Source organism: Pelobates fuscus, chromosome 10, assembly GCF_036172605.1.
Source record: "Pelobates fuscus isolate aPelFus1 chromosome 10, aPelFus1.pri, whole genome shotgun sequence".
NCBI lineage: Eukaryota > Metazoa > Chordata > Amphibia > Anura > Pelobatidae > Pelobates > Pelobates fuscus.
This window is the reverse complement of record NC_086326.1, coordinates 146,088,483-146,114,429: the sequence shown is the minus strand read 5'-3', so window position 1 is coordinate 146,114,429 and position 25,947 is coordinate 146,088,483. Positions and strand designations below refer to the sequence as shown.

Here is a 25,947-nt window from a genome sequence, read left to right as displayed (position 1 = left end):
TGAATAATCTACCTTATTATTACTCAATATCACTTTTGTTTTGAGTGATTAGTTTAATTGGATTGGATTGATTATATACGTTAAATATGGCTTTGAGAGGAAGAAAAAAAGAAGTTTATCTTCACTATTTTTCCAGCAATTAAGCAGTCAAAAAAAAAAAAAAGAAAAGAAAAGAAAAAAAAATAGACAAAATTACTGTGACGGTACAATCCGTTACTCCGTCAAGCATTCCCTTCTTCCCATAAAATAAAATCACCAAGTAATCCACAGAGTAATAACTTGCTGGTATCGCCAAATAATCCACACATGAGCCAAAGCTTAATGCTGGAACAGGACTCATTTACTGGCAGAACAATTTATGCAACACAAAACTCCTCCTCTGGGCCAGGCTAGATAATTGAGTTTTAGCAATATACATAGCTCAATTATCTGCTGGCCAGAACATTTACAGTTTAACATACTTTTTACATAACATTCATAACTCTAAAACCATACATCACATTCACATAAAAATTACATATTCACAATCAATCCATTCAGGGGAACAACATATAAAAAAATGGCACGAATCAGACCAGGGGTTCAAAAGTTATCAAAAGTATCTTTTGGAGCCTGGCTAGCAGCATGGCAAACTGGTTCAAGCTGGTTTTACAGGGCCCTCTATCCTGGAGACAATGGGGGGGGAAGTAATCCAATTACGCAGGGCTAGAGGCAGACTCCATTAACCACATGGTGACACAAAGACAGTAAAACACTTTAAAATACATAAAGTCACCTTTTACACATAACACACAGACATTTCACATATCCCAGATAGCTGGCATCTGAGCGCACAAAACTACCGAATAGCGCTCAGATCCTATTCACACAGTTCAATTGCCATGGAGCTAAAGTCTTTCCCATAGTCTTTCATTATATGAATGGGCTCCATGGCATAGCTATCTGGGGTATCACCGTTCACACAGGGCAAGTACTGAATGACCCCACTGTATTTACAGGGCCAGAATGAGTCACATACACTCTGGGCCCTTTAAAAACAGTATTCGGCCATACCAATCTCCCAGGGCCATAGTCCAAAGGCAGGAGGCGGGCAGCCAGGCTTCTCCAATGCAATGTGGCGAGATTGCTCTCGTCACAATTACCAATCTCCTCTTACTATATATGGAGACTTTATCTCAAGCCAATATTTATATGCAAATATGTTGATGTATTAATATGTTGCAGTATATTCAGAGGTACTCACAGTTCTACTTATAGCTTGTAGGAGATTTCTGAGGTTTTTTTTATTTCTTTCTCATTTATCCGAAAGGAAACCCCTCCTGTTCCCTGTGTAGAAAAAGTAAACGCTCGGCAGATCTCCTCTCCGTCAAAACCCGTCAGCGCCCATCAATATGCGCTTCAAACATCAAGCGCCACTGTATTTCCACACTAGCTCTCCAATCCTAGCTCTCCAATCCAAGTTTTTCCCCAACACCCAGCCAAACAATATTCACGCGGCAGCGTGGTTAGCTTGTCTCCGCGCTCGTTCTCATCTCCGTTCCGGACAGGCCCACCTCTAGCACGTGTGACGTCTCACGTCATCGCGTACCTCCGCCGCCCAATAATTAATATCTGTATGTAGAGTTTGTACAGGGTTGGTGTGGAATGAAAGAATTCTGCTCTTTTTAGTTTGGTGTCATGAGAAATATATTTGAATTGATAAATTACTATTTAAACGTAGTTTACTAACCACTTAGGTGTAGGAAAAAGAACCGATTACTAGTAAAAAAAAAATGGCTGAGTTTTTTTTAATGTTTTTAAACATAATTAAACCGGCAAACACAGTTTAGTAAAAGATGGTAGTTTTAAAAACTTTATACTGACAGGTAGGTAAACAGTTAAATGATCGAACAGAAAGTATGAACTTTAAAATGAAATTCGTGTGAATGAAATGCGTGAATTATTAGATTGGGATTGGTAGAATTAGCCGTACTAGGGACCTGTTTAGGTAAGTATAACGTGCGTTCGTTCAGATCCGTACGAATAGAAAAATAATGAATTAGGAAGTATGCGAGGGGTGAATAGGATTTACATCAATCGTTTAAGATGCCCGAACGGTTAAGTAAATAGGTACATGGTTCGTGCGTATTACCGAAAGGTAATACAGAAATATAACGATTAACACCAGCGTTATGCCTATACATGGTTCGGCAGTTTTGGCTGTACGAATGCGCCAATGATCCGTAAGTATAAAGGGCGTTAGTCTATTTTTGGCGCGAAAGCTGAATACATGAACGAGTACGGATATGTGTAAAGGAAAAAGGAAGCCTACCCCTAAGTTTTTAGGCCCGAACGGAGGGAAATAGCCGAACGCTATTTCCCTCACTAGCTTACGTGAGCGTGCCGGTCTTGTGACCGGAAGCCAGGTACCGCGACCGGGAGGAAAAAACGTGTGGCAGGGCCGCAGAATGGACGCAGGATTTCGCTGGACCTCTTGCTGTGGGAGACTGAAGCTGTTTGGCGGGAAGCTCGGACCGGAAGTGCTGGTTGCTATGGGGATAGACAATCAACTGGAACGGCAGAGGTGAGTAGGGGCTGGGAGTTTAAGTAGGGGACTGACTCCTCCCACAAATTCAGGCTTAATGGCCTTTCTACACATATACACATATCTCTATATAAATAGCGAGGGCTTGCACTCCTGGTGTAATCCTGTGGGGCCCGGTGCTGGTCTGGCAAGGATCATGTAGACATAGCAGAAATTACCTAATGTTTTGTCCTGATGAAAGCTCCATGTGGGAGTTGAAACGTTGACTTTTTAAATGGATTGAATAAAAGTTAAATTTTGTTTGAAAATCTCTATAAAGTCCTTGGAGTGCGGTCATTTCTGCTATATATATATATATCAAAAAAATAAAGGGAACACTAAAATAACATCCTAGATCTGAATGATTTAAATATTCTTATGAAATACTTTGTTCTTTACATAGTTGAATGTGCTGACAACAAAATCACACAAAAATTAGAAAAATGAAATCAAATTTTTCAACCCATAGAGGCCTGGATTTGGAGTCACACTCAAAATTAAAGTGGAAAAACACACTACAGGCTGATCCAACTTTGATGTAATGTCCTTAAAACAAGTCAAAATGAGGCTCAGTAGTGTGTGTGGCCTCCACGTGCCTGTATGACCTCCCTACAACGCCGGTGCATGCTCCTGATGAGGTGGCGGATGGTCTCCTGAGGGATTTCCTCCTAGACCTGGACTAGAGCATCTGCCAACTGCTGGACAGTCTGTGGTGCAACGTGACGTTGGTGGATGGAGCGAGACATGATGTCCCAGATGTGCTCAATTGGATTCAGGTCTGGGGAACGGGCGGGCCAGTCCATAGCATCAATGCCTTCGTCTTGCAGGAACTGCTGAAACACTCTAGCCACATGAGGTCTAGCATTGTCTTGCATTAGGAGGAACCCAGGGCCAACCGCACCAGCATATGGTCTCACAAGTGGTCTGAGGATCTCATCTCGTACCTAATGGCAGTCAGGCTACCTCTGGCGAGCACATGGAGGGCTGTGCAGCCCCCCAAAGAGATGCCACCCCACACCATTACTGACCCACTGCCAAACCGGTCATGCTGGAGGACGTTGCAGGCAGCAGAACGTTCTCAACGGCGTCTCCAGACTGTCACGTCTGTCACATTTGCTCAGTGTGAACCTGCTTTCATCTGTGAAGAGCACAGGGCACCAGTGGCGAATTTTCCAATCTTGGTGTTCTCTGGCAAATATCAAACGTCCTGCACGGTGTTGGGCTGTAAGCACAACCCCCACCTGTGAACGTCAGGGCCTCATACCACCCTCATGGAGTCTGTTAATGACCGTTTGAGCAGACACATGCACATTTGTGGCCTGCTGGAGGTCATTTTGCATTTTGCTCTGGCAGTGCTGCTCCTGTTCCTCCTTGCACAAAGACGTAGGTAGCGGTCCAGCTGCTGGGTTGTTGCCCCCCTACGGCCTCCTCCACGTCTCCTGATGTACTGGCCTGTCTTCTGGTAGCGCCTCCATGCTCTGGACACTGCGCTGAGAGACACAGCAAACATTCTTGCCAAAGCTCGCATTGATGTGCCATCCTGGATGAGCTGCACTACCTGAGCCACTTGTGTGGGTTGTAGACTCAGTTTCATGCTACCACTAGAGTGAAAGCACCGCCAGCATTCAAAAGTGACTAAAACATCAGCCAGGAAGCAAACTGAGAAGTCGTCTGTGGTCACCACCTGCAGAACCACTCCTTTATTGGGGGTGTCTTGCTAATTGCCTATAATTTCCACCTGCTGTCTATCCCATTTGCACAACAGCATGTGAAATTGATTGTCACTCAGTGTTGCTTCCCAAGTGGACAGTTTGATTTCACAGAAGTGTGATTGACTTGGAGTAACATTGTGTTGTTTAAGTGTTCCCTTTATTTTTTTGAGCAGTATATATACGTGTGTGTCTATACAGGGAGTGCAGAATTATTAGGCAAGTTGTATTTTTGAGGATTAATTTTATTATTGAACAACAACCATGTTCTCAATGAACCCAAAAAACTCATTAATATCAAAGCTGAATATTTTTGGAAGTAGTTTTTAGTTTGTTTTTAGTTATAGCTATTTTAGGGGGATATCTGTGTGTGCAGGTGACTATTACTGTGCATAATTATTAGGCAACTTAACAAAAAACAAATATATACCCATTTCAATTATTTATTTTTACCAGTGAAACCAATATAACATCTCAACATTCACAAATATACATTTCTGACATTCAAAAACATAACAAAAACAAATCAGTGACCAATATAGCCACCTTTCTTTGCAAGGACACTCAAAAGCCTGCCATCCATGGATTCTGTCAGTGTTTTGATCTGTTCACCATCAACATTGCGTGCAGCAGCAACCACAGCCTCCCAGACACTGTTCAGAGAGGTGTACTGTTTTCCTTCCTTGTAAATCTCACATTTGATGATGGCCCACAGGTTCTCAATGGGGTTCAGATCAGGTGAACAAGGAGGCCATGTCATTAGATTTTCTTCTTTTATACCCTTTCTTGCCAGCCACGCTGTGGAGTACTTGGATGCGTGTGATGGAGCATTGTCCTGCATGAAAATCATGTTTTTCTTGAAGGATGCAGACTTCTTCCTGTACCACTGCTTGAAGAAGGTGTCTTCCAGAAACTGGGAGTTGAGCTTGACTCCATCCTCAACCCGAAAAGGCCCCATAAGCTCATCTTTGATGATACCAGCCCAAACCAGTACTCCACCTCCACCTTGCTGGTGTCTGAGTCAGACTGGAGCTCTCTGCCCTTTACCAATCCATCCATCTGGCCCATCAAGACTCACTCTCATTTCATCAGTCCATAAAACCTTAGAAAAATCAGTCTTGAGATATTTCTTGGCCCAGTCTTGACGTTTCAGCTTGTGTGTCTTGTTCAGTGGTGGTCGTCTTTCAGCCTTTCTTACCTTGGCCATGTCTCTGAGTATTGCACATCTTGTGCTTTCGGGCACTCCAGTGATGTTGCAGCTCTGAAATATGGCCAAACTGGTGGCAAGTGGCATCTTGGCAGCTGCACGCTTGACTTTTCTCAGTTCATGGGCAGTTATTTTGCGCCTTGGTTTCTCCACACGCTTCTTGCGACCCTGTTGACTATTTTGAATGAAACGCTTGATTGTTCGATGATCACGCTTCATAAGCTTTGCAATTTTAAGAGTGCTGCATCCCTCTGCAAGATATCTGACTATTTTTAACTTTTCTGAGCCTGTCAAGTCCTTCTTTTGACCCATTTTGCCAAAGGAAAGGAGGTTGCCTAATAATTATGCACACTTGATATAGGGTGTTGATGTCATTAGACCACACCCCTTCTCATTACAGAGATGCACATCACCTAATATGCTTAATTGGTAGTAGGCTTTCGAGCCTATACAGCTTGGAGTAAGACAACATGCATAAAGAGGATGATGTGGTCAAAATACTCATTTGCCTAATAATTCTGCACGCAGTGTATACATATATATATAAAAATGTAAAAACCAAAACATTTATGCAATGTGATGGGGTTATTTCACAATCCTGGTCTACCATATGGTCTCAAAGGCAACATAGGCTCAACAAACTCGCACCCTCCAAATAAGGTCTTTTAGCCCTCAGAGAACTCGACAAGCCTATACATGGGTGGTATCCCTGTACTCGGAAGATGATGCTGAACACATATTGGGGTGTTCTTTGGCAGGAACCCTTAAAGTTCTCAGTACATATATTCTTAAATTGCTGTCTCAAAAAAAATCACCAATTATTATTTATTTTAGATAGATTGGTGGTAAAATGGCTGCATGAAAAGATTGTGCTTTAATACCTTAGGTTGTCTTCTTTTAAAAAAAATATATACATGTGAAGGGTTATTCGGGGATTCCTGACAGACATCAGTGTTACAATGTAACTTGCGTTAATTTTGAAAGAAATTGGTTTGGAAATAGCAAAGTGCTACTTGTGCTTATAGCCCTATAACTTTCCAAAAAAAAGCTAAGAACATGCCAACATTGGTCATTTCTAAACTAAGGACAAAATTTAGAAACTATTTAGCACGGGTGTTTTTTGGCAGTTGTAGATGCGTAACAGATTTTGGGGGTCAAAGTTCGAAAAAAGTGTGTATTTAATTGTTTCATCATTTCTTTTTTTTTTATATAGTAATTTATATGATATGATGAAAATAATGGTAACTTTAGAAAAAGACTATTTAATGTCGAGAAAAACCAGTATACAATATGTGTGGGTACAGTAAATGAGTAAGAGGAAAATTACAGCTAAACACAAACACCACAGAAATGTAAAAAGAGCCTTGGTCCCAATGGCAAGAAGTTTGAAAACAGCTTGGTCACTAAGGGGTTAACATCCACAGCCTGGTCACTAAGGGGTTAAAGGTATAAAGCGCTACACTGTTTTTTATGGAAACAACAATAGAAAGTGTCTGCTGACTGCAGTTTTATACCATACAATACATCATATAACAGGGAGCATGAGAGAGCCTTTTTGGGAGAAAGGAAAGCGTATATAACTATTACAGTCAGACCTCACCGTTCATCCATACTACACACATCCTGCAGTCATTCTTCACATAATTTCTCTTAGTAATATTATTAACCTGTTATTTTTCTTTCTGTAATATTCATTCAATACACGTGTTTTTATATTAATTTTGGGTCATCCTTTTATTTAGTACAATATTTTTATATTTATTTTGGGCACTGAATTATATTAGTGATAGTCACGTTATCAACAAAAATAATTTATTAAAACAGTTTCTAATAATTAACTTGCAAATGGGATCTCTGCTTCCTTAACGCTATAATGCCGTTAAGAGAAGAATGATCGGGAACAGATGTCTGTCAACAAATTAAATCAAAACTTAATTGAGCCATACTGAGCAATATCAAATGGTCATAGTAGACTGACATGAGAAATATGGACACACTGGGAGAATGAGACACTGGGGGTATGAGACACATGAATGGAGGTGGTGCGGGAATGAGAAACATGGAAGAATGTGCTAGAGGGAAACACATGGGGACACTGGGGGGAATGAGACATATGGGGACCCTGGAAGGTATGAGAAACATGAGGGCACTGGAGCCATGAGACTCGTGGGGACACTGTAGGTATGAGACACATGGGCACTCTGGGGGAATGAGACACATGGATGGAGGTGCTAGTGGGAATGAAACACATGGGAACACTGGGAGAATGATCTTATAATAAAAACACAAAAATTAGGTGCTCACTATGTAAGAAATTACAGTATACCCTTCCACACAGGGTCCCTGTTCTTTGAGGAAGGTGCAACAAATAAAACACACGAACAAGTGTAATAAAATAAATGGATTAGGTGTAAAAGATAATAAATTCACCGATAATACATCAGGTTTAATAAAATAGTATTAAACATAGAAACATCAACAATTGATAACATACAAGTCACAGTGTATCACAGAAGGATGGAATAATCACACTTGCCACAAATACAATATTTCAAATATCAATTAAAGCAACCACAATGCATATATTGATTAATCACTTGCATCAGAATAATAAACAGTTCACTATACAAGCTACAACACAAAGACCAGTCATAGACATATAGCAGTAAATGCATTAACTATCTGCTCTATAGTATAATACACAACAAATATAGTGAGGTTAAACTAAACACACAATGATATAAAAACAGTATAGCACCACAACTATCACAGGAATCAACCAAGTATCACAGTCAAATATAGTTACCAACAGAGTGGAGATCTGTATATTGAAGTCTCCCCTGGACCTCTGCTTGGTAGTCACTCCTTGAAGTTCCTACCAGAACTGCCCGGTCTCTAGCCATTTTGGACCTACATTTATACAGCCTCTCTCTTTGAAGTTTTTCCCTCCATTTACCTAAATTATCTCGGGGGCATGTGATGGGTTTGGGAGGATCAAAACCTCAGCAATAAATTCCTTATTTCTTGTTTGATGTAAGTGGTTCACAATAGAAGTAAACGACTATTTGCCGTCTAAATTCTAGTTGGGAAAACTCATAAACACATTATTGATAACACGAAACTCAGGATGAAAAAACTGGTCCAATATCCTGTTCTAAGGTATGCTTTGTTAACAGTTAGACAAAAGGCCTTGGATTTTGGAATTGATAACCCCAACTGCCCCATCTAAGTTAACAGTTAGATCAAAGACGGTTTGTCCTGGAAATTAAACCACCTTGTTTTTCCTGATTTGCATGGCACTTGTAACATCTCCTTTTGATATTAAAGGTCCAAAGGTCAATCATACAGATCTACATTATATTTCTTCCTTCTAATTTGATTTATATTCTATTTCTTACATTTAATTTGTCATTTCTTACAACTATATACTTTAAGCAGCAGTAAATTGTACAAGGATTCCCCAAAACCTTGCAATTTAAAACACAGTAATGTACAAAAATGAAGTCAAATATAAATCATATGTACAGACATTTTTGTTAAGTGTATGAAGTCTTTGGCTGTTATACATATTGCACTACTGGATATTCCAATTCTTGTCTTCACATATTCGAGACACAGATAAAGACTACCACCACTGTAGCGGAAAATATATCCAGTGATGGGGATTGTACCGTCTACGCCCTACACAGCAGAGCTCTTTGTAGCTCTATAAATTGTGAGTGAGTTTTTGCTATAGCACTCTACTTCACTGTGTTAAAGACATACTGCACTATTATTGTCTCTTTTTCCTTTTTCTATGAGATACCATGCCATGTATATCAACTGAAGACTTCATAGACTTATCAAAAAAGTATGTACATATGATTTATATTTGACTTCATTTTTGTACATTACTGTGTTTTAAGGCGCGGTTATCTGTTTTATGTATTTGTACACTGGGAGAATGAGACATATAGGGACCATTGAAGGTATGAGAAACATGCACACACTAGGGGTATGAGATGTAACCGCGGCTGGTTCCCTTATTTACCACTATAATGTCTTAAAGCATAGAACTTAGTAGGTCTAACCATACAGATATCTTAGCCATAATTTTATATAGTTAGTAAGAGATCCTCTATTTAACATATACAAATAATTGAGAATACAATATAAAATAAGGATTGTCTTGGAAGCAATAGTTTTGTCTTTTAGATATTTATTATATAAAAAATATAAATATAGACATATAAAATCCATTATAGCAGAGTTTATAAGATTAAATTAAATGCTTGCGGGGGGCGGAGCCAAGCAACTGACCTGAATGGCCGCACGACGAGCGAGCTCCGCTGTAAAACAACACTTTGGACCGGATTACGTGAACCCAGCCCAACGAAACCGGTGCCACACCGACCTGCCAGCATCCACCAGCGATATGGGCCGGAAAAATAAAAAACCTAAGCCCGACAACCCGCGGCAACACCACAGCATCGGCGACATGTGGAAGCAGGCACTCAGCACCCAAGGCCCCAAAATGGCCGCTTACAACGATTACGGCTCAGATATATCCGATGATTTCACCACGGAGACTGAGATGGAGCAGCCACACGAGGTACTGCCACCTCACAAGTCACCCCCGAAAACAGACTCCTCACCAGTGACTGTTACGGTCATGAAAGACCTCCTAGCAGACCTCCGCTCCACAATACAGGCAGACATGGCACAACTGCGCAAAGACCTACAAGGCCTAACGGGCCGCCTGACCACGCTGGAGGCTGACTCCCAGCGCGCCAAGCAACACACCCAAGACCTCCAACAAACGGTTCGGGACCTCAAGTTACAGCACTCCACATACGAGCAACGTATAGCAGCCTTAGAAGATCGGAGTCGCTGCCGGAATATAAAAATCCGGGGCATAAGAGAGGACATACCGGAGTCTGAACTCCCGCACACGGTGCGGAGGCTAATGCAGGCACTATTACCTCCCAAACAAGCCAGACAGGTACCCATTGAAAGGGTATTTCGCCTCACACGAGCGGCTAAGGCCCCTCCAAAGGCCCCACGAGACCTACTGGCATGCTTCCAAAACCACGGAGACAAGGTGGCGGTGATGCAAGCCACGAGGAATCAATCTCCGTACCAGTTTGAAAATATGCAGCTATCTTTCTACGCGGACCTGTCGGGGTCCACCCTGGCGTGGAGACGCACGCTTCAGCCCTTTACAGCCCTCCTACGCCAACATAATATTACTTACCATTGGAGAGGTTCGCGCACAATGTTGATCCACCATGGGAACGCGACTTCCACCATACGGGACTTACAAGAGGCAACTGAGCTACTACCGACCCTGGGACTTCCCCCGATCGCTCATCCTCCGCCGGAGAAAAGAACCACGCTGGCACACGACACCGCATGGAACCCCGCAACAGCGGTCACATTTGTCCCTAGAGGAGCCGAAACGGCGAACGCTGCGGCAACCAACACCTGACGCAGTCCTGAAGCTCTCCGGTATCCAGACAAGACTATCTTCAGCAGCAATGCTCGCTGCAACCCCTGGACTCATGACCCAGTCACGATGTATATATGTTGAAATGATAAAGCCACAATATTAAGGTAGAACTCACACGAGTTTTAGCAACCAAGGGCACTTTTAAGCCACTTATGTAAAGCCATCTGACATCTCCCCCCCCCCCCTTTCCCCGGGTAACAGGGGATCTATACACAAATCCATGCGGGGCACCGACCCCCTTCCTCATACTGTCTCGTTGTTATGCTCTATGTTTAACGTTCCTGAATCATAAATGCATATATGTTCTGTTATATACTAAGTATGATAGCCTACTCCAAAAGCAATAGATAGCCCTTTTTAGACTATTAATCTATGTCTTAGCAGCGGTTACGTTTCCCACCTTATAACACCATAACTGCATAAGTGACTAAGACTGCTCACGTTATAAGTTCAATGTTGGTACTATTTACTATTGAGTTTAACGCATCAGCTCATAGTCAGCTTGCGTGCGACTTACTGCGACTTTTTGGCTTAACATTGTAAATCTTAATCTGACATACTGCTCAGCCTTTCCGAGGTGAATGTACGCTTGGCCACTTGCAAAGGTGCAGGGACCGAAGGCTATGCAACCAGAAATTGTTAATGTGTATTACGTTCATTATAGTCTTAGTAAGCTTGTTTATGTACATGTGTGTGGAGCGATCACAACCGTGTAAAGATGCAAAGTTTTACTTAGCTGCAAGTACCCCGTACTAGCACACCTAGGGCCATATCACGGGCCTCCAGAAGGGGTATAGACCAACCAACATGGACTGCTGGGGGGCGTCCTCCTACTTTTTTGCAATACAAGGCAGGTACAGACCACATGGCCCATAGTTCGCATCACCTTACCTTACCCCTGGGTTATTTTTAAAGCTACCAATCCTTATACTCGTCTTCTTAAGCTACTATGTCGATCTGCACAGAGCCCCTCCCTCATGTAACACATACTCCACTACTGGAGTAACCTAAGCAATCCATAGACCTGCAGGGATAATACCTTTTATTGACACGTACCTGGCACATTGGAATCGGCATACGGTCAACCTCTTTAGCTAAGACCACGCGCTAGGCAGCAGCACACCCAGTCTGTAATACCAAAAGCACTGCCATATCATGGGTTAACCTCTTGGGCCCAGGACCCAGGTCACTCCATAACTAAGCTGTCAGTTCCATTCTTAGTTTAAACACTCTTATGTACCCACTGACATCCTCGATGTCATACATCTGCACACTACCGCGGCAACACATTCAATCTCATTTTAACGTTTTCTAGCTTGTTATTTCTCAAGTTTTATACTACAAACGATGTTGACACCTGTTTATTTTACTCATAAAAATGTAAAGTGCAATTGTTTCACATGCCATGACAATGTTAACAACTGTTCAACTATATTAAGCTAGTAGATGCTGTCGTGGCTCTACCAGCCTGTATGTAATTCTTTTCTTGCACGCCAAAATAAAGAATTAAAAAAAAAAAAATTAAATGCTTGCAAATATCATTAATAGGTTAACATATCCTTCTGAACATGTCATCATGTCAGCCTCTCTGTCATTTTAAGATGGAGCAAGTCTCTCCTCTGTTCCTTAACATTTAACCCCTTAAGGACCGATGACGGTTCAGGTCATAACGGTCTAGGGCTACTTACCTGATCGCCGTTGGTCCCCCGGCGGCGGTCAGCGCTCCTCCCGGTTCAGGGGGACTGCCTGTCTGCCCGAGCAGTCTCCCCTCGGCAGATTAAAACCCCATGGCCAGGTGATCACTCGATCACATGACCACAATAGGTGTCTGTGTATCTGCCTGCAGGGGGACTGTCTGTGCTGACAGGCAGTCTCCCTGCATCTGTAAAATCACAAAATAAAGTTAAAAAAATAGCAATCAGTGTAAAAAAAAAAAAATATGTATATATATATATATGATATATATACACATGTATTATATCTATATATAATATATCTATATATAATATATGTATATATATCATGTATATAATGTCATACTAAGTGTATTTTTATATTTATATATACGTATATATACAATATATATAATAACTATATATGGTATATATATATTATTATAAATTATAAATATGTTAATAAAAATAAATAAAAAGTAAAAATAATTTTTAATAATTAAAAAAAATTATATATATATGCAATTTATTTTAACAGCATTTTGATATTGATATATATATTTATATTAAAATACACTTAGAATGTAATGAAATATATATCTGTATAAATAAATAAAAATCATACGAAATATACATATGTCCATATACATAATTACATAAATAATTTCATAAATATACACGTAGACGTCAAATATATAAATATGCATATATATTTAAATTCTACGTGCGTATTTATGTAATTTGTTTACCCAATTACGTAATTTTATTGATTGCAATTTGAGGGACCTGCCTGCCAACCCAGGCCGAAAGTCCAGATAATTTAATTTGCTAGCACTGTGTTTAACCCTGTAACTTTCTATGACACCCAATGCATTTTTCACACACAAACAGCACTTTCACTGGTGATATTATTGCTGTGATACATTTTACTGTTATGATACACTAATATTTGTGTTCAGCGAAGTCTCCTGAGTATAACAGTACCCCACATGTAGAGGTTTTATAGTGTTTGTGAAAGTTACAGGGTCAAATATAAGGCTTGATTTTACTTTTTTTTTTTTTTATTGAAATTTGTCAGATTGGTTAGGTTGCCTTTGAGAGCGTATGGTAGCCAAGCAATGAGAATTAGCCCCATGATGGCATACCATTTGCAAAAGAAGACAACCGAAGGTATTGCAAATGGGGTATGTTCAGCCTTTTTTAGTAGCCACTTAGTCACAAACACTGGCCAAAGTTAGCGTTTTTTGCATTTTTAACACACAAACAAATATAAATGCTAACTTTGGCCAGTGTTTGTGACTAGGTGGCTACTAAAAAAGACTGGACATACCCCATTGTGAATACCCTGGGTTGTCTGCTTTAAAAAAAAAAAATGTACATGTGAGGTGTGATTCGGGGATTTATGACAGATAACGGAGTTACAATGTCACTATTGATAACTTTAAAATATATATATATATATATATTGAAACAGCAATTTCCTACTTGTATTTATAGACCTATAACTTGCAAAAAAAAAAAGCAATAAAGCATGTAAACACTGGGTGTTTTTAAACTCGGGACAACATTTTGAATCTATTTAGCAGTTTTTTTCATTAGCTTTTGTAGATAAGTAAAAGATTTTTCAAGTAAAAGTCCAAAAACATATTTTTAATTTTTTAACTATATTTTATTATTTTTTTTAAATACAATATATGACATGATACAAATACTGCTATGTAAAGAAAGCCCTTCTTGTCCTGAAAAAAACAATATATAACTTGTATGGGAACCGTAAATGAGAGAGAGGAAAATTACAGCTAAACACAAACACCACAAAAGTGTAAAAAGATTCCTGGTCGCAAATGTACAACATCGCAAAAACAGGCCGGTCCTTAAGGGGTTGAACGTACACCTATTTATACCTTAGGTGTCTTCATTTTAGGGTCACCGTAGTTCATATATGAAAAAACATACATTTTACTTACCGAAAATTTCTTTTTCCTGAAGATTAGAGGCAGTGCTTATACCACAGGGATATCCAATCTGGAGGGAAAAAACAGGCAGGCAAATCTCCAAACATTTTAATCCCTCCCCTAATTACCTCCTTTCCCATAAGTAGCAGCTCCTCCTGAACATCCCCAGACAATACATAAGCCAAATAGCTGCAAAATTACTTAGTTTATTAGAAAAAAGGGGCGGGAATTGTAGCACTGCCTCTAATCTTCAGGAAAAAGAAATTTTCGGTAAGTAAAATTTATGTTTTTCCTTTCAGATTAGAGGCAGTGCTTATACCACAGGGATATAATAAAGCAGATCCAGAGGGCGGGTTCATTTCACTACTGCTTGAAGCACCTTGCGCCCAAAAGCTGCATCCTCCGAGGCCAGTATGTCCAACTTGTAGTGTCTTGAGAAAGTATGGAGAGAGGACCACGTAGCCGCTGAACAAATCTGAGAAGGAGAAGCAGCTGCTCGCAGAGCCCAGGACGTCGAAACAGATCTAGTAGAATGGGCCTTTAACGGGCCTGCATGATCCATGCCATTCTTGGAATACGCCAACTGAATACAATCCTTCAGCCATCTAGCCAGAGAACTTTTCGAAACCTTCATGCCTTTTCTTGGGCCCTTGAATAATACAAAAAGACTGTTATCCTTCCTGAAGGATTCTGTTGCTTTTAGATATTGCAAAAGACATCTCTTTACGTCTAGGCAGTGAAATTTGCTTTCCAAGGCATTAGATGGATTCTGACAAAAAGTTGGTAAGACCACTTCCTGGTTAACATTAGAAACAGAAAAAACTTTCGGGCTGAATGAAGGATCGAGCTTTAGAACCACCTTGTCCTGATGAAAAACTAAAAAAGGAAAATTTGCCCGAAGAGCTTGGATCTCACATACTCTTTTAGCAGATGTAATAGCCACCAAAAAAACAGTTTTCAATGAAATGAGCTTTAGGGAAGCTTCCTCCAATGGTTCAAAGGGCGGCTCACAAAGCGCGGAAAGGACTAAGTTTAGATCCCAGGGAGGACAGGTTTCCCTAACATAGGGCACCAAACGAGTCAGAGCTCTGAAGAACCTAGAAATCAGAACATTTGAGGCCAGGCATCTGAGGGAGAAGAAACTGATAGCAGAAACTTGTAATTTCAACGATGCAGGTTTAAGGCCTTTTGCAAATCCCATCTGAAGGAAACTTAGGATCTTCTGAATGGACGCGGAAACCGGGTTGACTTTAAACCTACAACACCACTGACAAAATATCTTCCAAATTCTAGTGTAGATCTTAGACGTCGATTCCTTGTTAGTTGCCAACAGGATCTTAATCACTTCCGGATCCAGACCTTTGCTCTCTAAAATCTGGAATTCAGAAACCAAGCCGTCAACTGGAATTTCCGAAGGGTCGGAAGAGGCACCATGGCGTCCTCTAGAATTTCTCCTGAAAGCGGCAACTTCCAAAAGGTGGCCCCCGGAAAGTTCAGGAGAACCGAGAACCAACTTCTTCTCGGCCACCATGGAAGGATTAGGATAATTCTTACATTTTCCAGCCTTACTTTTTGAAGTATTCTGGGAATAAGTACTACTGGCGGAAAGATATAAGCCAGGTTGAACTTCCATGGAACTGACAGGGCATCTATGAAATCCGGCCTGTCTGCTGGATTTAGGGACGCAAATCGTCTTGTTTTCCTGTTCATTCTGGATGCCATCAGGTCTATCTCTGGAACACCGAAGCGGTCTGTGATGAAATTGAAAGTTCTGTATGACAGGGACCAATCTGCTTGTTTCAAATGATGCCTGCTCAGGGCATCTGCCACCACATTGAATTTTCCTAAAATGTGAACTGCAGAGATGGACATAAGGTGCACTTCTGCCCACAGCATGATCATTGAACACAGGCTTTCTAATCTTGTTGATCTCGTACCTCCCTGTTTGTTCAAATATGCCACTGTCGTACGATTGTCTGAACGAATTTGAATATGTCGATTTTTGATGAGAAACTGAAACGCCAAGAGTGCCATCCATACGGCCTTTAATTCCCTGAAGTTCGAGGAACTTCTCATATCCTTCTCTTGCCAGGACCCCTGCTTCTTTATGTCTCCCAGATGGGCCCCCCAGCCCAGCGCAGAGGCGTCTGTTGTTATGATAGTGAAGGACTTCATCCGGAATGACAGACCCTCGTGGAGGAAACGAGAAGATGTCCACCACTGCAGACTTTTCAAAGTTAGATTGTTGAACCTCATCAGCCCATCTAGGCCGAGTTCCTGTCGATTCCAGACTAGCAGAATGTTTCTTTGCAGAGGTCTCATTCTGGCTTTTGCCCAACCGACTGCCGGAATTGAGGCTGTAAACAGACCCAGCAAGCACATGGCTTCTCTGATTGAAAACACACTTTTTACTCTGAGATTCCGGATTAACCGCTTGATCTTTAGTTTCTTTTCTTCTGGCAGAAATAACTTCATTGCGATAGAATCCAAAATTAGACCCAAGAACTGGATCCTTTGAACTGGCACTAGTTCCGATTTGTTGAAATTTATTAGCCAGCCATGCTTTTCCAGCGATTTGATGGCTGTCCCCAGATCTAACTGTAGTTGAACCTGGGACTCTGCAATCAACAGCCAGTCGTCCAAATATGGAATGACAGCGATGCCCATACCTCTTAGAAAAGCTGAAACGACTACTAGAAGCTTTGTGAAAACTCTGGGCGCTGATGATAGGCCGAAAGGCAGTGCTCTGAATTGGTAATGTTTGGTTACCGATTGGCAGCACACCGCAAACCGTAGAAAACTTTTGCTGGATTCCGCTATGGGTACATGAAGATAGGCATCTTTCAAATCCAGGGACGCAAACCAACTCTTTGGGTGAATAAGCAGAGCCGCTGATTTTACTGATTCCATGAGGAATTTCTTTTTGATAATCCGCTTGTTTACGGCTTTTAGATCTAGAATAGGTCTGAACGAACCATCCGGTTTTGGCACCAAGAAAAGTCTTGAATAGGTGCCCTGATGTCTTTCCTTTATAGGAACTTCTTCCACCACTCTTTTTAGTAACAGAGTCGACACTTCTCGCATCAGAGAGAGTTCCATATCTAGAGACTGAACCCTGGAACATAGAAACATGTTTATAGGGGCTTGTGATAATTCTAGAGCGTATCCGTGCTCTATCACTGTAAGGACCCAGCGATCTGATGTTGTCTCTTTCCAGTGCTCTAGGAAGTGACTCAACCTTCCACCCACCGGCCTGGCGTCATAATTTTTTATTTCTCTTGGCAGTAAACCTTTCCTTCTTCCTATAATCAAAGGCTCTTTGCTGTTGACCCCTGAAATAGTTTCTACGAAAGGAACTTCTGAATGAAGGACGTGTCTCTGCGTGACGGCTTCTAGACTGCTTCCTATATGATACTGGTAAAGCTTTCCTTCCTTCCTTCATCTGTCTCAACAGCTCATCCAGTTTAGAACCGAAAAGTCTTCCTGGTTCAAAAGGTAGTTCACACAGAGAATTTTTAGATGCCGCATCTGCAGACCAATTTCTAAGCCAAAGCGCTCTCCTGGCGACTGTTGAGATACCTATATTCTTGGCCGACAATTTCAGGCTTTCTGTAGAAGCATCCACTAAAAAATCAGACGCCATCTTGATATTTTTTAATAGCTTTAACGGGTCTTCCTTAGCTTCTCCCGTATATACCTTTTCTAGTTCTTCCAACCAAAGTTTTTGGGCCTTGGCAACGGATGACCCCGTAATCAAGGCTTTAGCTTGGGCTGCAGAAGAGATGAACAACTTCTTTAAAGAGGAGTCCATGCGTTTATCCATGACATCCTTGAGCCCGCTTGAATCTCCAATTGGTAAAGTAGTCTTTTTACCTATTTGAGCAATAGGGACGTCCACTACAGGGACCGTATCCAGCTTGCAGTCTTGCTCTGATTCTATGGAAAAACATAAATTTTACTTACCGAAAATTTCTTTTTCCTGAAGATTAGAGGCAGTGCTTACACCATAGGGATATCCAATCTGGAGGGAAAAAACAGGCAGGCAAATCTCCAAACATTTTAACCCCTCCCCTAATTACCTCCTTTCCAATAAGTAGCAGCTCCTCCTGATCATCCCCAGACAATACATAAGCCAAATAGCTGCAAAATTACTGAGTTTATTAGAAAAAGGGGCGGGAATTGTAGCACTGCCTCTAATCTTCAGGAAAAAGAAATTTTCGGTAAGTAAAATTTATGTTTTTCCTATCAGATTAGAGGCAGTGCTTACACCATAGGGATATAATAAAGCAGATCCTGAGGGCGGGTTTCAGTTCACTACTGCTTGAAGCACCCTGCGCCCAAAAGCTGCATACTCCGAGGCCAGTATGTCCCACTTGTAGTGTCTTGAGAATGAATGGAGAGAGGACCGAATAGCAGCTGAACAAATTCGAGACGGAGAAGCAGCTGCACGCAGAGCCCCTGACGGCGAAACAGCTCTAGTAGAATGTGCCTTTATAGGGCCTGCAAATTCCGTGCTACTCTTAGAATAAGATAACAGAATACAATCCTTCAGCCATCTAGCCAGAGAACTCTTCGAAACCAACATACCTTTTCTTTGTGCCTATGAACAAGACAAACATACTGATATCCTACCGGAAGGATTCCGTAGCTTTTAGATATTGCCAAAGACATATCTTTACGTCTAAGCAGTGAAAATTACTTACCAAGGCATTAGACGGATTCCGACAAACGGTCGGCAAAACCACTTCTCGGTTGACATTGGCAACAGAAAAAACTTTAGTGATACCTGAAGGATCGAGCTTCAGAACCTCCTTGTCCTGATGAAAACCAAAAAGGGAAAAAACTCCCGAAGCGCTCGGATCTCACATACTCTATTAGCTGACGAATAGCAACCAAAAAAAAAAACGGTATCCAACGAAAACATCTTCAGGGAAACTTCTTCCAATGGTTCAACAGACGGTACTCAAAGCGCGGAAAGGACCAAATTCAGATCCCAGGGAGGACAGGCTTCCCTAACAAAGGGCACCAAACGTGTCAGAGCTCTGAAGAACCTTGAAATCAGAAAATTCGAGGTGAAACATCTGAGGGAGAAGAAACTGATAGCAGAAACATGTAATCTAAATGAAGCAGGTTTAAGACCTTTGCAAATCCCATCTGACGGAAGCATAGAATCTTCTGGATGGACGCGGAAACAGGGTTGACTTCAAACCTACAACACCGCTGAAAAAACTTCCAAATCCTAACGTAGAACCTTGAAGTAGATTCCTTGTAAGATGCCAAAAAAAAAATTTTTATAACTTCAGGATCCAGACCTTTACTCTCTAAAATCTGGAGTTCAGAAACCAGGCCGTCAAACGGAATCTCCGAAGGGCCGGAAGAGGCACCATGGCGTCCTCTAGAATTACTCCTGAAAGAGGGAGCTTCCAAAAGGTGGCCCCCGGAAAGTTCAGGAGAACCGAGAACCAACTTCTTCTTGGCCACCATGGAAGGATTAGGACAATACTTACATTTTCCAGCCTTACTTTTTGAAGTATTCTGTGAAGAAGCACTACTGGCGGGAAGATATATGCCAGGTTGAACTTCCATGGTACTGACAGGGAATCTATGAAATCCGGCCTGTCTGCTGGATTTAGGGATGCAAAACGTCTTGTCTTCCTGTTCACTCTGGATGCCATCCGGACTATCTCTGGAACACCGAAGCGGTCTGTGATGAACTTGAAAGTTCTGCATGACAGGGACCAATCTGCTTGTTTCAAATGATGCCTGCTCAGGGCATCTGCCACCACATTGAACTTTCCCAAAATGTGAACTGCAGAGATTGACATAAGGTGCACTTCTGCCCACAGCATGATTATTGAACAAAGGCTTTCTAATCTTGTTGATCTCGTACCTCCCTGTTTGTTCAAATATGCCACTGTCGTTCGATTGTCTGAACGAATTTGAATATGTTGATCTTTGATGAGAAACTGAAACGCCAAGAGTGCCATCCATACGGCCTTTAATTCCCTGAAGTTCAAGGAACTTCTCATATCCTTCTCTTGCCAGGACTCCTGCTTCTTTATGTCTCCCAGATGGGCCCCCCAGCCCAGCGCAGAGGCGTCTGTTGTTATGATAGTAAAGGACTTCATCCGGAATGACAGACCCTCGTGGAGGAATCGAGAAAATGTCCACCACTGCAGACTTTTCAAAGTTAGATCGTTAAACCTCATCAGCCCATCTAGGCCGAGATCCTGTCGATACCAGACTTACAGAATGTTTCTTTGTAGAGGTCTCATTCTGGCTTTTGCCCAACCGACTGCCGGGATTGAGGCAGTAAACAGACCCAGCAAGCACCTGGCTTCTCTGATTGAAAACACACTTTTTTCTCTGAGATTCCGGATTAACTGCTTGATCTTTAGTATCTTCTCTTCTGGCAGGAATAACTTCATCGCGATAGAATCCAAAATTAGACCCAAGAACTGGATCCTTTGAACTGGCACTAGTTCCGATTTGTTGAAATTTATTAGCCAGCCATGCTTTTCCAGCGATTTGATGGCTGTCCCCAGGTCTAACTGTAGTTGAACTTGGGACTCTGCAATGAACAGCCAGTCGTCCAAATATGGAATGACAGCGATGCCCTTACCTCTTAGAAAAGCTGAAACTACTACTAGAAGCTTTGTGAATACTCTGGGCGCTGATGACAGGCCGAAAGGCAGTGCTCTGAATTGGTAATGTTTGGTTACCGATTGGCAGCACACCGCAACCGTAGAAAACTTTTGCTGGATTCTGCTATGGGTACATGAAGATAGGCATCTTTCAAATCCAGGGACGCAAACCAACTTTATGGGTGAATAAGCAGAGCAGCTGACTTTACTGTTTCCATGAGGAATTTCTTTTTGATAATCCGTTGTTTACGGCCTTTAGGTCTAGGATAGGTCTGAACGAACCATCTGGTTTTGGCACCAAGAGTCGATACTTCCCGCATCAGAGGGAGTTCCATATCTAGAGAATGAATCTCGGAACATAGAAACATGTTCTTTGGGGCTTGTGATAATTCTAGAGCGTATCCGTGCTCCATCACTGTAAGGACCCAGCGATCCGATGTTGTCTCTTTCCAGTGCTCTAGGAAGTGACTCAACCTTCCACCTACAGGCCTGGCGTCATAATTTTTTATTTCTCTTGGCAGTAAACCTTTCCTTCTTCCTATAATCAAAGGCTCTTTTCCGTTGACCCTTGAAATAGTTTCTACGAAAGGAACTTCTAAATGAGGGAAGTGTCTCTGCGTTACGGCTTCTAAACTGCTTCCTATATGATACTGGTAAAGCTTTCCTTCCTTCCTTCATCTGTTTCAACAACTCATCCAGTTTTGAACCGAAAAGTCTACCTGGTTCAAAAGACAGTTCACATAGTGAATTATTAGATGCCGCATCTGCTGACCAATTTCTAAGCCAAAGCGCTCTTCTGGCGACTGTTGAAATACCTATATTCTTGGCCGATAATTTCAGGCTTTCTGCAGAGGCATCCACTTTTCTAGTTCTTCCAACCAAGTTTATGGGCCTTGGTAACGGATGACCCCGTAATCAAAGCTTTAGCTTGGGCTGCAGAAGAGATGAACAACATCTTTAAGGAGGAGTCCATGCGTTTATCCATGACCTCCTTGAGCCCGCTTGAATCTCCAATTGGTAATGTAGTCTTCTTACCTATTTGAGCAATAGGAACGCCCACTACAGGGATAGTATCCAGCTTACAGTCTTGTTCCGCTTCTATGGAAAAGAGAGATTTAAAAACTGTCTAGCCAATAAACAGCATGTGACTTGGGAATTTTCCAATCTTTTAAATCAACTCCCCAATCTGTGGGTGAAAAAGAAACCTATTGGACTTCTACCCTGTTTCCTCAAGTTCAAATGCCACTGCACTTCTTTAATCAATACCCCAAATGGATTCTACTGGGAATGCAGATTCCTCATTTGATGAGACACTGCTGAATTATCGCCATACTCAGAACCACTAGTTCCAAACTAGAATCGGAACTTCCCAAGATCTTAGGCTTTTGTTAGCATGTATAACAATCTGAGAATCCTGGGCAACTGAAGCCTGGATTGTCTGTAATGCTGCTGACCACATATCCACAACTGTTTGCTGCATACTTTGTTGCAACCAGCTGATAAAGTGGACATTTCTGTTCTTTGTGCTTCCTCTGAAGCTTCTTTGAACACACAGAGCAAAGTTTCCTTTTTACAACCATCTGGCATAAGATGGCCACACACAGAGCACATTACATGCTTGGCTAGATGTACATTTCCCCTTCTCAGCAACTTTATCCAAATTTTCAGGATTATATACTGGGAACAGAAAACAAACAAGGGAAAATAAACAAAATTTTTCCCTAAAGATTCAGGCTAGAACCATTTAAATAAAAACTTAATCAGTCTTACCTTAAATGGCCTGAGAGTGTGTTGGAGGGCAGGTGAGAAACACACTTTGCAACCGTTCTGAGAGCTCCTGGCAAACAGAGGTTGCTGCTGGTAATGCTCCTTTTAAGTCCTGTAACCAAACAAAAACGCCAAGTTCAAATTTGGCGCCTGAATCCAGGTTCGCATTGCGCATGTGCATAGCGCTCTGCGACTCCCTGGTGGAACGCAACGCAACCTGTGTGTGCGTTCCACCGACAGGACCTCCCAGCCGACGCACGCCTGCGTCCTTCGTCAGACCGGCACCTGGCACGGCAAGAGACGGAATAAATTCTGAGGGACCACGCCGTCCGGCGTGTTAAACGCTACTTACCCGAACATCAAGGAAGCAGAGCCTCCCGAGCCTCAGCCCTTCTCACCTGCTTCCTGGAGAACCTTCCTGCATAACCTCCCCTGCCGAAGGCAGGCAAAGAACTGGGGATGATCAGGAGGAGCTGCTACTTATTGGAAAGGAGGTAATTAGGGGAGGGGTTAAAATGTTTGGAGATTTGCCTGCCTGTTTTTTCCCTCCAGATTGGATATCCCTATGGTGTAAGCACTGCCTCTAATCTGATAGGAAAAAAGAGTTTTAAAATGCTTAGACATAAACGGCTTGTGACTAGGGAACTTCCATTCTTTCAAAATCAATTCCTTAGTCTGTGGGTGAAAAGGAAACACTTTGGACTTTTTCCCCGTTTCCCCAAAATCAAAGATGCACTGCACTTCTTTAATCAATTTCCCAATGGCTTCATCTGGGAAGGCAAATTCCTCATCTGAGGAATCACTGCCTGAATTATCTTCATACTCAGAACCACTAGTTCCCGAACTAGTATCAGAAGTTTCCCAAGATCTCAGTTTTTTCTTAGCATGCTTTACCATCTGAGAATCCTGGGCAACAGAAGCCTGGACTGAATGTACTGCAGCTGACTGCATATCCACAAATGTTTGCTGCATACTTTGCTGCAACCAGCTGAGAAAAGTGGACATTTCTGTTCTCTTTGCTTCCTCTGAAGCTTCTTTTGAACACACTGAGCAAAGTTTCTTTTTACAACCATCAGGCATAGGTTGGCCACACACAGAGCACATTAAATGCTTGGTTTTAGATGCACATTTCCCTTTCTCAGCAACTTTATCCATACTTTCCGGATTAGACATACTGGGAAAACAAGAAAACAAAAAAGGGGAAAATAATCAAAATTTTCTCCTTACGGATTCAGGCTAAGAACCATTTAAAATGAAAACTTAACAGTCTTACCTTAAATGGCCTGAGAGTGTGTTGGAGGGCAGGTGAGAAACACACTTCACAACCGATCTGAGAGCTCCTGGCAAACAGAGGTTGCTGCTGGTACATGCTCATATAAGTCCTGTAACCAAACGAAAACGTCCAGTTCGAATTTGGCGCCTGAATCCAGGTTCGCATTGCGCATGTGCATAGCGCTCTGCGACTCCCTGGTGGAACGCAACGCAACCTGTGTGTGCGTTCCACCGACAGGACCTCCCAGCCGACGCACGCCTGCGTCCTTCGTCATACCGGCACCTGGCACGGCAAAAGACGGCAACATAAATTTCGAGTGACCACGCCGGCCGGCGTGTTGAACGCTACTTACCGGACATCAAGGAAGCAGAGCCTCCAGAGCCTCAGCCCTTCTCACCTACTTCCTGGAGAACCTTCCTGTCTAACCTCCCCTGCCGAAGGCAGGCAAAGAACTGGGGATGTTCAGGAGGAGCTGCTACTTATGGGAAAGGAGGTAATTAGGGGAGGGATTAAAATGTTTGGAGATTTGCCTGCCTGTTTTTTCCCTCCAGATTGGATATCCCTGTGGTATAAGCACTGCCTCTAATCTGAAAGGAAAAGTAACTTGTCTACTTTAAATCAATTTAGGACCTCCCTTAACTTGGCAAAAATACAAGTCCATAACTAAAGGGTGTATACGTCATGGAAATTTTCCTGACTTGGTTCAAGATGGCATCTTAAAGTCTTAACATCCTTCTCTACTAAGGTTACCACAGTATATTACGAACTGAAAGAGTCGTAGCATAGCCTTGAAGCTTGTTTATGCATTATTGTTATTGTAATTCGTCTGGGACAAAATGGTGTAAACATAATATGCACTGAGGTTATTGCCTAAAGAAACATGTATGAAAAACAATATGTTCCATTTCTAACACCTTGTCAATTTGCAATATCTCTTAAAGACAAAGTACACAGTTTAAGAAATACAACATTTCATACTAACACTTGTAATATTTGCATTTGCCTATAACAGAGACACATGAGGACATTGGAGCTGAGACACGTGGGGACACTGATGGTATGAGACACATGGGAACCCTGGGGGGCTGTATCATGCTTAGACATGCTTGCCTAACCGGATTATAAAAATGAGGCTGCCTATGCAAGAGTATACCTCAGTACTCCAACTACTGCATTAGTGACATATGTACTATTGCTGTGACTCCTTTTTTTCTGCATTGTATTCCACTATTATAGAACAAACTGAAATCAACAAAACAAAATTAATGAGTGAGAACAAAAGCAATACATGAATGATCACTATGCCTCAATAAAAGAAAGATTGGAAAAAAATACAAAAAAAGAAATACACGTTTAATGATTTTATTCTCACTTAATTTATTCTCGATTTTTTTGTATAATTAATAAATCATTAATAAAAATTATATTTCAAATATAATTTTTATGTGGAATAATCCATTAAACTTTCTATGTGGCTCTTGAATATTTCTAAATTTAACCATGAGGCTCTAACAGGTATGAAGTTTGGCCACCCCTGGTATTTTGTTTTACCCCCTTCTCTTCCAAAGGCAAATTTGAAGGTGGACGGGCACACGGCGCAGTAGTGCAGGGTAGCATTCAATGGTTCTTATTTCCAAATAATGTATTAATCGGAGTGTAGCATTGAAC

General features: G+C 41.7%; 1 pseudogene; it reads right to left on the bottom strand.

Annotated features, from left to right (window-relative positions):
• The window catches only part of LOC134575156 (zinc finger protein 91-like), a 184,514-nt pseudogene that overhangs the window by 81,638 nt on the left and 76,929 nt on the right, over positions 1 to 25,947 (bottom strand).